Consider the following 14,730-nt stretch of genomic DNA (forward strand, 5'->3'; position numbering starts at 1 on the left):
ATCTAAACACTTAGGCTTCCTTGGCCAGTGGCCAAAATAGAAGAATTTATTGGATGGTATTTAATGAACAAAGACAAAAAGAAATAAATGTCCACAAGTTATTTTAGCCCATGGGCCATACTAAGATAGGTGTGAGTCAGATTTAGCCGGCAAGGAAGAATATAGGACGGCACCATCTGAGAGAGCAGCATCCAAGCAGGAGTGGGTGGTGACTTGAAGATGCAATACTACAAGACAAGATAGAGTGCTCATCACTCTCCAGAAATATCAGCCTGGTCATGTGACCATCCTGACTGGCGTGGAGATAGCCTAAGGAGATACTTGTGCCCCTAGTTTTTGTTATCAGGCTGTCGAGGCAATGGACTCAAGGATTCAAGATTTCTGCAGAGGTCTCATATCAGAAGGAAATGGCCAAGATCTGGTGCCAGCTGGAGGACAACTTGTCTCCTAGAATGAGACTGCAAGCAGCTCTGATTTGTTAGAACACCTTGTGGGATAGACTGGGTATGGTGGGCAGGACCAGACCTGGACCAGCTCTGCTTTCTTGCCCTGTATTTAAACATAAATCTCATGTTAGGACCCCACTACCATCAAAGATGGATTCTGAGGTCACTGGGCCTTTTTCGTTTCTCTTCTCACTGTGGTTACATCAAGTAGATCAACTTCCTCTGTTTCTTGTCTTCCATTGGTGTCTTGAGGGTGGGTGGCCAAGCCTAGCTCATTAGGGCTTCCAGGGTCCAGCCTCTGACCTGAGTCATTTTAGTTAACAACTGTGGTGACACTGAAGTAATCATCCCAAAGCTCTAGGTTGCCCACAGTCAGAAACTGAGCTCTGTGGACACAGTGACCATTTTCTCTTCCTAAATGGGGACCTTGGTGTAATAGAGACAGGCCCAGAGAAAGGAGAGGGGAAGCCAATCAGTTCTTGTTTGGGGGAGTGGGGAGGCAGGAGGGATGGGGATGAGTGGCAATTAGCTTGAAGAGATTTGAGGTTTTTGTATATGTATGCTTTGATTTCATACCAGCTGCCAGGCCTCTCAGAGCCATCTGGCCATGGGATGGGTACTGAGCACAGTCAGTGTAAAAGGTGAATGGAGGCTGGCTTTCTTGAGGCACTCATGCTGAGCCAAAAAGGTCGTTGTCATTTGAAATGACTGTTTACAGTCAAAGTTCTTAACTTAAGCTACCCAAAGTGAACTTCAGAATCTAGACTTAGATGGAAAAATGATTACCTTTTATTTATTTTTATTCAGGCTTAGTGCTTCCTTCACTGATAAATGGAGGCCAGCAACCCACAGCAGAATCAACAGGCATAGCAGTTACTTTAGGTACTTTTATATCATGTGCTATTGTTGAGAGCCTCAGATACTCACAACTTCTCTAACTCTAACTGATCACTCTTGTCACTAGATCTTGTCAGTTTAGTGCCTAAACTAGATCTACTACTATTACTATATCATCAACTAAAAGTATTCCAGCAACTATTTCTAGTTACTTGTCTATTGTTGTGGCAAAAAACCCAACTGAAGCAATTTAAAGGAGGAAGGTTTCATGTTGGTTTCTAATTCTGAGGATGCAGTCCATCATGTTGGGGAGGGTACTGCGGTGAGAGCAGGACCGTGCTGGTCACATTGTATCCAAAGTCAGGAAGCAGAGCAGGACAGTGCTGGTCACATTGTATCTGAAGTCAGGAGGCAGAGCAGGTCAGTGCTGGTCACATTGTATCTGAAGTCAGGAGGCAGAGCAGGACAATGCTGGTCACATTGTATCTGAAGTCAGGAGGCAGAGCAGGTCAGTGCTGGTCACATTGTATCTGAAGTCAGGAGGCAGAGCAGGTCAGTGCTGATCACATTGTATCTGAAGTTAGGAGGCAGAGCAGGACAGTGCTGGTCACATTGTATCTGAAGTCAGGAGGCAGAGCAGGTCAGTGCTGGTCACATTGTATCTGAAGTCAGGAGGCAGAGCAGGTCAGTGCTGGTCACATTGTATCTGAAGTCAGGAGGCAAAGGGAGAGGGAAAGGGATGGTGGTGCTCAGTCAGCTTTGGCCTTTTTATTCAGTTCAGGACCTCTGGCTATGGAATGATACCACCCACATTGAGACCAAATCTTCCTACCTGAGTATACCAATCTATATAAACCCTTCATTGGCATGCTCAGATGTCAGTTTCCATGAAGATTTTAAAACCTATCAAGTTGGGGATCAAGATTAACCACCAGCAAAGAGTAATGGCACAAGCCTTCAATCCTAACACTACGGAGGTAGGATAGACTGTCTCTGAGTTCAAACTCAGCCTATAGTGAGTTCCAGGCTAGCCATGAATATTGGGGCTAGAGAAATGGCTTTGAGATTAAGAGCATGGACTGCTGCTCTTCCAGAGGACCTAGGTTAGATTTCCATCACCCACATAGCATCACACACCTGTCTATAACTCCCAATTCCAAGTTTACCATCCTCTTCTGGCCTCAAAGAGCACCAGACACATAAGTAGTACAAAAATGTATACATATAGGCAAAATACCCGTATATATACTAAAATTCATAGATAATATACTGTCTTTGGCAGTCATATTTCAATATAACTGATTTCCTTTGTAAACTTTAATTATACCTCATGTCTTTAAGTACATTGTTCAGATAAAGGGTTTATAGGCTTCCCCAATCCCCCAAGGCCTAAGAAGGAGCCCTACCCACCCCTGTGTGAACACTTCCATCCATGAGAGATGCTGGTGAGGGTGTTGGCCCTTGTGGGCAGGCAGAGCTCTCTCTGCTTAAGCGGCTTGAGCTTAAGTGGGCACCAACCGTGCTGCCAACCTTCTCCCCGACACAAGCACTTAGCTAATTGCGCAGAACTCAGGGCCAGACCTTAGAGAGTGAAGAGGCCTGTCTGGACCCCGTTGGCAGTCAATTATTCCCCTGAGTAGAAAGATGGATCACTTCTGCCCATCTCAGTCCAGCTAATAAGACTGTAGATGCTCTTTTAATTCCAAGGCATATAGCTACCCCCAGCCTTTGTTTTTAACCTCTTTGACTAAGGGGGATGCTATAGAAGTAGCGTCCAAAGATGGGAAAGAGGTGCCAGGTGGGGCCCCCGTGGACGCATCCCTTCCATGCAGCTCCCTTCTTATCCACTCCCTGGCCAGCAATCAAGCCTGGCTGCTTTTCTTGGGCTTTCATGGCTGGGGAGGCAAGCTTCATTTTTGCAGGTTCTGAATGGCCTTTTCTCCTACCAGAGACTTCTCTGGATTTTCTTGTCCTTCTCTGGAGTTTTTCACCTCTGAGTGGAGGGGAGGAGTTGGCTGTGTTGTTCTGTTGTTCTTCTTGTCTTCTTGTCTCCCGATGGTTCATTGTTTTCATCATCTAGTTTCCCCCATGAGGTTGCTGGGAGCCTTTTATTGAGGATGCAGCCAGTTCTAAGCTTGGCCTGAAAGCTCGGGAGTTTGAGTGAACATCTCCAGCACTTTGCTTTGTAACTGAAAGGTCAAACCTGCTCTTTCTGTGTGGTGGCAGAGACACTCTTTGTCTTCCTGTCACCCATTGTCCCAGTCTCTGTCCTGCTACTGCCTTTGGAAGGGCATAGAGAACATTGTCCTAAGAAACAACCATGAGCGGCTAGTTACATGCCAACGCACTGGCCGAGCTAGAAGACACAGAGGAATTTCTAGACACACGTAGCCCACAGAAGCAGAAGATCTGGAAAAAGCAATAACTAATAAGCAGATTGAATTTTTGAATTAAAAAAACAAACACAGACCTCACCAGAGAAAAATGGTACCATTAGTGAAATGTACCAAACAGTTCAAGAGTTAACACTGTTTTTTTCACCCTTTTTCAAAATTCATAGGAGAGGTGACACTGATCAATTCATTTTCTATGCTAGAGTTACCTTGTTACCAAAGCCAGACAAGGATGCTGTAGGAAAATAAGATTATAGGCCGATATCCCTGATTAACATAGACAAAAATCCTAGCAGTCTAAATTCAACTTCACATTAAAAAAAATCATTCGCTATGACTGAAAATCAATGTATGGCGCACTTCATTAGTGATGCCGAGGATAAAATTTACATAATCGTCTTTGCACATTCAGAAAAGAGTAGATGAAATCCAGCACGGTCACGTACTAAGATGTCTATTCTTACCTTCATTGTGGATGTCCCAGCCAGCGCACTTGGGCAAGAGAAAGAGACCAATGGCATCGTATCAGTCAAAGGACAGAGGAGAGTAGGGTCACATTTATTTGCTGATAATATGATGTCATAATTAGGAAACTCTGAAGACCCTCTTTCTCCCACAGCCAAGCAGAAGCCTGTTGGAACCGGCAGCTACATTTAGTGAAGTTGCTTCAGGTTGGTAGGAGCTGCGCTGTCAGGGTATTCTAAGTGCATTCTTAACTTTTGTGTTGAGACAGGGTCTCATCAGATGGTCCAGGCTGGCCTTGAATGCACTGGAAATTAGGTAGGCTTTCTGCTTGAAGCTGTCCTGCCTTAATCTTCTGAGGTGTTTTTTTTTTTTTTTTTCAAGAAACTGGCTTGCTTTGGGTTCCCTTTTAATGAAGTTTCTCTACAGTGGCTACATGTAAGGACCCATCATTCCGATCCTTCTTCTAGACTATAATAACTGATAAAGAATTTAGGGTCTGGGGGATTTGAGAAGCCTCTGGGGACATGACTGACTTGCCAGGATTGAGGAACTGGCTCTGTCTGCTCTTTCAGGGCAGAGACCCACTCTTAGCACAGTGTCTGGCTCAAGCAAGTTTGCTGTGCTCTGTGTCTTGGCGGTTTCATGTGGAAAGTGATTCTTGCATTTGTTGTGTTTGAGGGTTGCTTTTGTCTGGCGGGGCTGAGGGCTCTGTGGATAGATCTGATATCCTTGGCCACAAGTCTTCATTGCTGCAGTGGGGATGTTGTGAAAGCCCTTGAGTTTATTTCACAGTGAACCTATAAATGGCTTGATCTTTGTTGGGAGATATAAACACCCCTTCCTGTGGCAATGATAGGCCAACGGAAGATGTTCACCCGTACAGCTGCTCAGGAAGCCCTGCCTTCTTTTCTCAGGCCGCCTCCACAGCCTTTGCTCCTTGCAGTGACCTGGGTGACAGGAAACAGACCCTTTCTCCACGGTGATCAGCTGTTCTTAATGATCATTCAGCAGTTATTTTAAAATGACACCACTTTCCCTAATATGGAGGCAGATGTGTCCTTCTAATCACAAACATAGGGCAAGAAAACCTGTTCCCACTGGGGAATACTTGAGTGGCATCTCCTTATCCTTATCTCCTTATCAAACAGCCTGACTATGAAGCTAGGAAGAGATATCGGCGGTGGGTCCCAGATATGATCCTTATTAGGAACTGTTTCTAATGCTTTGTCTTGATTCGTCTCCTAAAAGCTGTGCTTCCAGACCCAAGGGTCCCGGCCCCCAGCTGGCTTCGACTGGTAATAAAGTATTGCTGTACAGCCAATGGCTGGGCGGGGAGACAGAGGTGGGACTTTTAGATTGCTCTGACAAGGGACTGAGAGGGAGAGGGGGAAGTGGAAGGAATCCATGATGGGGGAAGGGGCAAGCAAGGAGAACAGACTTTCAGGCCTGCCGACATGTAAGATTCCAGGAAAGTGGCCCTAGAGGCCATTCCCCCACTGGGCCTGGGGTAGCAGAGGTGAAAGATGGATTTAGCAGATATTAATTCGAGAATACCAGAGGGGAGTGTGTGCTAGCCTCAGGGAGGTTTAGAAGTGCCCAGCTGTTGAACTAGTCATGGCATATCCAAATTAGCTGGTGTGCGGGTGTGGGGTGTGTGTGTGGTGTGTGCCGTATGTGTGTGAGTGTGTGTGTGTGTGTCTTTCATTCTCGAATCCAGAGCTCTTGGGTGGGTGCAGAGCATGTGTGCTACCTGGCAGCAACCAAGGCAGATTAACTAATTGGCTGCTACAGTCCTGTCTGCTATTTATGTGTCTGCTGGGTGTGATAACTGTGCGGGCCAGTGTCTTGTCAACTTGATATAAAGCTTGAGCCACTTGAGAGGAGGGTGCTTCAGTGGAGAAGAAGCGAGCACCTACCAGATGCTTGTGAGGCATTTCCTTGATTAATGATGGATCTGAGAAAGGCTAGCTCATTGTCGGTGGTGCCTTAATGGTTCTGTGGTCCTGGATGCTATCAGAAAGTAGGCCGAGCAAACCATGAGGAGCAATCCAGTACATAGCATTCACCCATGGCTTCTGTTCCAGTTCCTGTCTCTAGGTTCCTTCCCTGGCTGTGATGTAGAACCGTAAGCTGAAATCAGCTCTTGGCTGCCTAAGTCATAATGGCATTTACCACAGCAACAGAAACCATAACTAAGACAAAACCTAACATTTATCGGCCTCACTTTGCCTCTTTGTAAAATGGGATGAATGAAAGACTACCTACCCAGCTGCAGGAGGAGGTAGGGAGGTAACACCCAGAAGTGATTGGTGTGTGTCTTAGTCAAGGTTTCTATTCCTGCACAAACATGATGACCAAGAAGCAAGTTGGGGAGGAAAGGGTTTATTCAGCTTACACTTCCACATTGCTGTTGATCACCAAAGGATGTCAGGACTGGAACTCAAGCAGGTCAGGAAGCAGGAGCTGATGCAGAGGCCATGGAGGGATGTTCTTTACTGGCTTGCTTCCCCTGGCTTGCTCAGCCTGCTCTCTTATAGAACCAAGACTACCAGCCCAGAGATGGCATCACCCACAAGGGGCCTTTCCCCCTTGATCACTAATTGAGAAAATGCCTTACATTGGATCTCATGGAGGCATTTCCTCAACTGAAGCTCCTTCCTCTGTGATAACTCCAGCTGTGTCAAGTTGACACAAAACTAGCCAGTACAGTGTGCAAATCAATATTAGCCCTTCAGTGTGTGGAGGTGGCTCCTGCTGCTGACATTGCTATGGGATGCTATGAGGGTGTGGACAGGCCTTTCATAGATCTGAGAGGCAGAGTCATCTTCCTCACGATACCTGCTAATGCTCCAAAGAGCACAGAGCCAGGAAGACAGGAGATCCTTTTTTGCTCACCATGTATCTGAATGAGCAAATTCCAAACTGTGGTCTATCTCTAGGAAGCCACAACAAGAATTCTTCAGCCTAGTTCTTTTCCTTCAATCCAGCTAGATGGGCAAAATCTTCTAACCCTCGCCCCCTGTCCATATTCCACTAAAAGGAAACACAGGACTGAGGAGACAGCTCAACGGGTAAGGTTACTGCCATGCAAATGTAAGGACCCAGGTTCAAGTCCCCAGAACACACGCAAAGCCAGGCATGGTGGTGTGAACCTAGAATTCTGATGCTCCCAGGTGAGATGAGAGTCAGAACAGGAGGATCTCTAGATGCCTGTGGGATGGCTTGCCTGGTGGACACAGCTATGAAGGACAGAAACGAGAGGCTGCCTCAAACGAGAATGGTAAGGGTAGACCCCCTAAAGTCTTCTGACTTCTACACGTGTGCTATGGCATGCATACATTTGCATGTGTGTTGCATGTACATGTGGCATCCAGGGCATGAGCATCTAACTTGTAGGAAGACTATGGAGACCCGTGGTACTAGCGTATGCGGAAGTGATGTTGATGTGAGACAGGAGGATATCTGAGATGGGAAAGAGCTTTGCTGAACATCTAGTGCATGCAAACACTGTGTGAGCCACTACATTGCAGGTTCTCTTCCTGATACTCTGGGGAGACTCTCATCTTGATTACACGCAAGAGGCCCTGATTTGCCTAATCTGGCTAGGGCAAGATTACACAGTGTGAGGAATTCGTTCTGTTTGTGAACTGAGGTTAACCATAAAAGTAACTTACAGCTAGCTGCCTGTGTCACAGATCTCTAAAAGGCTGACAGACAGATTAGAACTTCATGGTTGTGGAGAGTTGGAATGTGACCGGTCCAGAGCCACATTACCTTAGGCCATCTTTAGCCCCTTAGAAGTCACTCATAACCCACTTTTGTGTTTGACCTAATATCCCCATGATATCAGGCAGATCCTTTGGAATATGTTAACAGATTGACACCAACCCGAGAGATCTGGATGTCAGCAGGTGCTACCCAAGACCCAGAAAGGAAATCTTTCCCTGTGTTTCTGTAACCCACCACCCTGGTGTTTATAACTTGATTCACGTCTTCCTTTCTATGGAATTGTAACGGTCTAATGAAGTTGTTTCCGTGCTGAGGCACAAGAGACTGCGTTCCTCACCTGTGATCACTGATATTTGGGTTACAATGAGCATCTCTTATTCTTTAAAGGCGGGAGCTGTGCTTGGTGTCAACTGGTCTCAGGGTTCGAAAGTATTTTCTTCCATCCTGGTGGGGGCACCGGGCATCTGAGACATCTTGACGGCCAACTTGATAGGATTTAGAATCACAATGGAAAAAGAAAATTCTGGCCGTGAAGATGAGGGATTCGCTACATTCGTTTGTTGAGGTGGGAACAGGCATCCTGACTATGGCAGCCCTGTGGTGTGGGCTGAACTCTGACTGAGTCAGGAGGTAAAGGCAGCTGAACACCAGCTACTACTTTTAGCTTCCTGACTGTGGGTGCCACGTGACCAGGCACCTCCTGCACCCACACGGGACTTCCCTGCTGTGTCCTGGAAATGTTGGCCCAAATAAAGCGCCCTTCTTTGTGTTGCTTTTACCAGGTACTCTGTGACAGCAGTGAGACAGGTAACAGATACAGATGAATACTCGAAAACTATTAAAAGGGAGAAAAACCCACAAAATTTGTTTTCTGATATATACAATGGTGCTACCAAGAGTCATTTATGTCCCATTTATGCCTAATTACCATATAGCGCAGTAATTATTATGATTAACTAGCTGACAGATGAGTTGGCTGAACATTTCATTTGATCTAGGAAGCACAGCACATATGGGTTCTATCTCCATCAATCCTCCCCCTGCGGCATGGTCATTTGTTCATAATTTTGGTAAGTGACAGCAACACTGGTCAGCAGTTTCAGACTACCATGTCCAGAAGAGACACAGAACATGGAAATCACACCGTCTCTGCTCTGGTGTCAACACAGGAAAAATCCACTGATTTTCCAATTGTTGCTGCCACTGTTCACGAGAGTCATTAAGAAGAACGGGGACACTCCGAGGCAACGCAAAATCAAGGTGGACTGCATCCTGAGGAATAACACTCAAGCTTGAACTCTGACCTCCACATGCACACATACACACATGCATGCACATGACAGGTACATATCACATATGCACTATGCATGCACCACTTATGAATGCAGACACACACACACACACACACACACAGACCTGCACAATGCAAAGGATGAGTGAATGAGCCAGGTGACTTCCTCATGCCTGTCAGCCCAGAACTACTCAGGAGGATGAATCAGAGGTCAAGTCAAGGACCTGCCTGCCCTGAGCAGTCTAAAACTACAGAATGAACAGGAGAGAGGCGTTTAGGATGCAGTACCTGAGATCCTGGAGCCTGGTGATGGTGGCTGCACTCGTCAGCCTGGGCAACTGCAGACCATCTTAAGGATGTGAGTGCGGCTTGATGCTTTCTTTACCCCATTTTCATTTATCTTGAAGAAATAGAAGAACCTTGCTTTCTCGGCCCATCCTGTCCAGTTAAAAACAGAGCTGAGGGGTTTCATCTACCTGTTTGCTTGGGCTAATAAATGATTTCCAAATGCCAAGTAAGTCGGAGGTACTTATACACACACACACACACATACACACACACACACACACACACACACACACACATCTACAAAGACTAATTGCAACTGCCTGTGCTGTGCTATTTCAGGCGTGCTCACCCTCATTTATTATGCTGTATTTGTGTCATTGCAGTGCTCTAGTGGCAGATTAGGATTTCAAAATACAATCCCAGTCACCATCAGAAGAAATGGGGAACCAGGTGAAAAATGAACTCAAAGCAATTAGAAAGTCTTGTAAATTAGTTTTCCCAAGGGCCGTTGCCTGCATCCAGGCCACAAGATGATCTGTCTCTGGGCTAGTGTCCATGTGTGTGAGTTTGTGCTTACTTGTGTGTGGTGTGTATGTGTGTGTGTGTGTGTGCGCACTTCTGCTTTTACTGTAAGCCAGGGCCTGGGTCTGGTGTGTGAATAAATGCTTTCTTGCTTGAGGTTGGCCATCTTCCTGCCAGATGCAGAGTTTTCTGTTTACTATCAGTGGACTCAGTGGTCAGAGGTTCTTGGCCACAGACTGTATCTGATGACCTGTGCCCCGCCCCTCACACCTATCCATCCTTGAATAAGAGACCTGAAAACTCAAAGTGTCTTATTTCTCTGCTGGGCAGCTTGCCAGCTCACCTTGTTTGGGGACATTGTTACTTTTGCTTGATCTATATTCTTACAAAACTACCAAAATATCCTTTCTTCCAGTCCTGCAAAAGCTAAGGTAAGATTTTGTTGTTGTTTTATTTTGTTTTCTTTCTTTCCCATTTTGGCTTGGGGTACAGTCAAGGTATAGTATACAACACCAAATCTTGATACCTTAAGGCCATTTGAGCATCTCATTTAGAGACAGACTTCCCCCCTCCCCAGAAATTTCCCTTGGGCTATCTCATGTAAAAGTTAATTTGAAGAGCATATTTGGGCATATTAATGAAAATATTTGAGTGGATGTTTTCCAGACTAAGAAGTAGGAGTTTAGGGGAAAGGGAGGGGGTAGTTTAAATTATAATTTTTGTTTTGATTGACCAATTTTCCCAATATTACTCCTTCCTTTGAGTGAAAGCCCCATTAATCCCTCCCTACACTCCTGTTCAGAGGCAACCACTCTTGTATCTCAGACTGGCCCAAAACTTGCTATGTAGCTGAGGGCGAACTTGAACAGCTGATCCTCTGCCTCTACTCCATGAGTTCTGGGATTTTAGGTGTGTACAACCAAGCCAGATGTATGCAGGTCAGGCTACAAAACCCAGGGCTTCCTGAATGCTAGGCAAGGGCTCTGCCAACTGAGCTACAGCTGGAGCCTCTGCTCAGCTCTTCAGAACACGTGTTTATGATTCACCATTGGCCTACTGGTTCTGCTGTGTCTGGGAGTGACTTCTTGGGAGATGAGAGGTAAGGATGGAGCAGTTGGGGGGAGGGCTCAGTTTCTGTTCATTGTTTGTTTTTTGAGACAAGATCTTGTTACCATGTAGCCCAGGCTGATTCTCCTGTTTCAGCCTCCAGGGGCAGGCATTCCGGTGTGAATCATGAGCTCTGCCTCCTGTACCTTTACACGTGTAGTTACAGCTTCAGATGTCTAAGTCCAGGAGCCTTCAGGCTGGCCTGTGCCTCTAACACTCCGCATTTCTTTTGGTGTGACATCAAGAGGAAGTTGGAAATGTCATCTTTAGCTATCTTATATCCTGGTAGCTCTAAGATTTCTTTTGTGTGACTTTATAGTTCTCAAAATATTTTTAAGGGTCACAGGAGGAAGCACTTTCAAGAAATGAGATGGGAGAGGGAATGTCTTTGTGTTGGCCTGGAGATCAGTGGCTGATAACAACACGGAAAATAGTTTGATTTCCTCCCTCTCTTTCCTCCTCCCCGTCCCCACCTGGGGCCTAGAGATTGAGCCTCATATACTAGACAAAGCTCTGCCCTCAGTACTTTGTAATTTTGTAAATAAATAATAAGGAATAGAAGATTTAAAACCCAGATTGATTCCTGTAGCTTCTTTTTTGCTGATCTGAGACCTTTTATTGGCAATCTACTTTCCATAACCCATTCTGGCCCCTGCGGTCCTTTTTTTTGGCTCTGATCTCTCTTGCTGAACTTTCCGCGGAGGATCTCCTACCTACAGCTCTTTCTTCATCTTCGATGCTGACGAGTCCCCTGTCTGGAGCAACCACACATACTGGAATGAATTAGCCATCGAGAAAGGCTGAGATGGAAGCATGGGGTGGAACCCAGTGAAGCGAGGCAGATTATTTTCCCCTCCCACTCGCTCTCCAGCAGTGGATGTTTTCCGGTTATCTCTGCTTTGAATCTAGCTGTTTGATCCTCAAAGTCGAAGAATGGCTTCCGCACGGTTTTATAGTACTAGAGATGCCAGCTGCAGCCATAAACTCCTCCAGTTCCGCCGTATCTGCTTGCCATATCCTGAAAATATATTTGGCTGTATTTTCCCCCTGCACACCTATATGTTGTGCCCTCCAGGGACATTCCTCCTGTGCACAGCTCTCTTTCCCTTCCTGTTAAGCCCACCGTGCACGTACAGTACAGCTTCCTCAATAGCATGCTGGCTTTTTATTTCTTCTGCAGTTTAGGAAGGGGCACAGGTGTCGCTTACCAGTGCTCTGCTCCCTCCGCCCCACCCCCCTTCTAGAGCTACAGTTAGATCAACAGGAGAGAAAGGTTATTGACGATAGAAAACTTCTGCTCTCAGAACCTGTTTCCCTGAAGCATTCTGGCCACTGTGGGGGCAGGAGTGAAGATCCTCTTTAAAGAGACATCTGTGCCCCTCCCCCTCCCGTACCTTTGGCTATTGGACTGTGAAAAAAAAAAATGGAGCCCAAGAAAACTGGAATTTCCTTAGGAGCCTTATACTAGGAAAAGGGAAAGGCTTGTCCTGGTGTCAGCCTGAGGCGACAAGTTTGTCTCCTGGAAAGAGGTTCTGGAAGGTTCAGGCAACCATCTCATCACACACCACCTTGTGGGAGAGACTAGAGCCGAGACAATAGTGGGTCAGTGAGGGAGCAGATGCACCTTGACCAGAGAACTGGCTGTAACACACACACACACACACTCACACACTCACACACTCACACACGCTACCCCCCCCTCCCCCCCCCCCCGCTCTTCGGAAGGTGGACTTGGCTAATCCCAGGACCTCTTTGTCCCTCTTCACATTTTGACCATACTGCGTTGGCCACTGTTCCCTGTGTTTCGCTGTGACTTTTCTGTTTAATGGACCTATTGAGGATGGATAGCTGAGCAGAGCTTCTCGGGGCTGCCAGGGCCTGGGCTCTGACCCTAATAACTCTGCTAACATTTAGAGAGGACGGGAAACAGCCCAGTGTCATTATACCTCATTTGACAGTGTGGCCCGACATCCTTGATAAAAACAAAGGACTTGGGATAGGACAAGTAAGCTGCAAGTCTTGGAAGCTTCCGGGAAGAGGGAGATAGGGAAAAGGAAGAGAAAAAAAAAATCACGCCCTCTTGGGTTAGGGAGGCGGAGCGCGGCGGTGGGGGTTAGGGCCAAGGGTTGTCTATCAAGAGAGTGACAGGCCAGAATGTTAGGGGAAACGGGCTTAGGCTTCTGCCTGTATCTGAAAAAGAGGTGAAGGAGAAAGGGCGGCTTTGCTTAGAGCCAGGCTGCAAGCCTGACTTCAGAGGGCGCCACGTTCGAGGCTCTTGTGGTCCAGGACGAAGGATTGCACCAGGAACACATTGTTAGAAATAAAAATAGGCACAGTTTATTAAGAAAGAAAAGGTAGTTGGGAGAATGAGGGTGGGCCAGTGAGCGGTGGCAAAAGGTCCCCAGAAGAGATGCATGCCCCTTCACAGGACGTGTGTAGCACCTGCCTCTCCTCATTTCACCTTTCTTTTTTCTTTTACTTTTCTTTCCTTTTTTTTTTTTTTTTAAAGCTGACAGCACCCGGTATTCCCTGGCGGTTTCCCATCCAAGTACTGACCAAGCCTGACCCAGTTTAGCTTCCGAGATCATTCGGGATCGGGCGCGATCAGGGTGGCACGGCCATAGACCTCATTTTGTGTCACAGCTGTTTCTGCACATGCAGTGAGAGCGAGTTGGCTGCTGGTGTTCACTGCAGTCTGGCTTTTCACTTTTTCTTTAGTCTGGGACCCGGCATATAAGATGCTTGCCCCCACGCTCAAGGTCAGCCTTCTGTCTTACACATCTCTGAAAACACCTTCACAGACATGCCTAGCTGCGTGTCCGAGGTGACTCTAAATCTAGTCAAGTTGACAAGAAGATTAACTATCCTACGACCTAATAAAATGAAAAATTTGCACTCTGTGAAAATCCTGTTGAGAGGGTAAAAAGGCAAACTATAGGCAGGGGAGGGGAGATATTTGCAGACTACATATTTGACAAGGGATTTTCAACTGCAAGCTATAAAGAACTCTTACAGCTTGAACCAAAACATTATACAGGCGAGCCAACCTAGAAAATGGATAAAAGGTACCAATAGGTATTTCACTATAGATGAAACCACAAGAAGATGTTTAATATCATAAGCCATCCAGAAACTGTAAGTTAAATTCCTAATAAGCAATGCAGATACATCTCTCAGAAGAACTAAAACAAGTTCTTAAAGATTTACCTTATTTCTTTAAAGTATGTAAATACTTTATATAGTGTGCAGCTATGTGCACAAGGGTACAGGTGTCCACAAAAGCCAGACTAGCATGGGGCTGGAGTTCCAGGCTGTGTCAGCTTCCTTGAGGTGGGTGCTCAAACCAGACTTGGATCCACAGGAAGAGCAGAAAATACTCTTAACCACTAAGACGACCCTACCCCCACGTCTTTTAAAATAGTAAATAACATCAAATCCTAGAAAGATTACAGAGAAACACAGCCATTCATGGGTTGCTGTGATGTTGTGAAAGGGTGTAACACTTTAGTAAACAATTTGGGAGTTTCTTATTAGAAATAAACATGTACCCCGTTTGATAGCTTATACTATAAGTTTTATGTGGATTGTTGACAGGACCTTGAGAAGGAGCCTCTTGTCACAGCAGTGAGTCATTGCCTGGATTGCATTGGCC

The 14,730-nt window shown here is 46.1% G+C and overlaps 1 pseudogene; it reads right to left on the reverse strand.

Annotated features, from left to right (window-relative positions):
* Positions 1 to 13,585: 13,585 nt before the first annotated feature.
* LOC115032088 (5S ribosomal RNA) lies at positions 13,586 to 13,704 on the reverse strand (annotated as a pseudogene).
* Positions 13,705 to 14,730: the final 1,026 nt, after the last annotated feature.

The sequence above is a fragment of the Mus caroli genome, unplaced genomic scaffold (genome assembly GCF_978045245.1).
Source record: "Mus caroli unplaced genomic scaffold, Mus_caroli_1 scaffold_11, whole genome shotgun sequence".
Taxonomy (NCBI): Eukaryota; Metazoa; Chordata; class Mammalia; order Rodentia; family Muridae; genus Mus; species Mus caroli.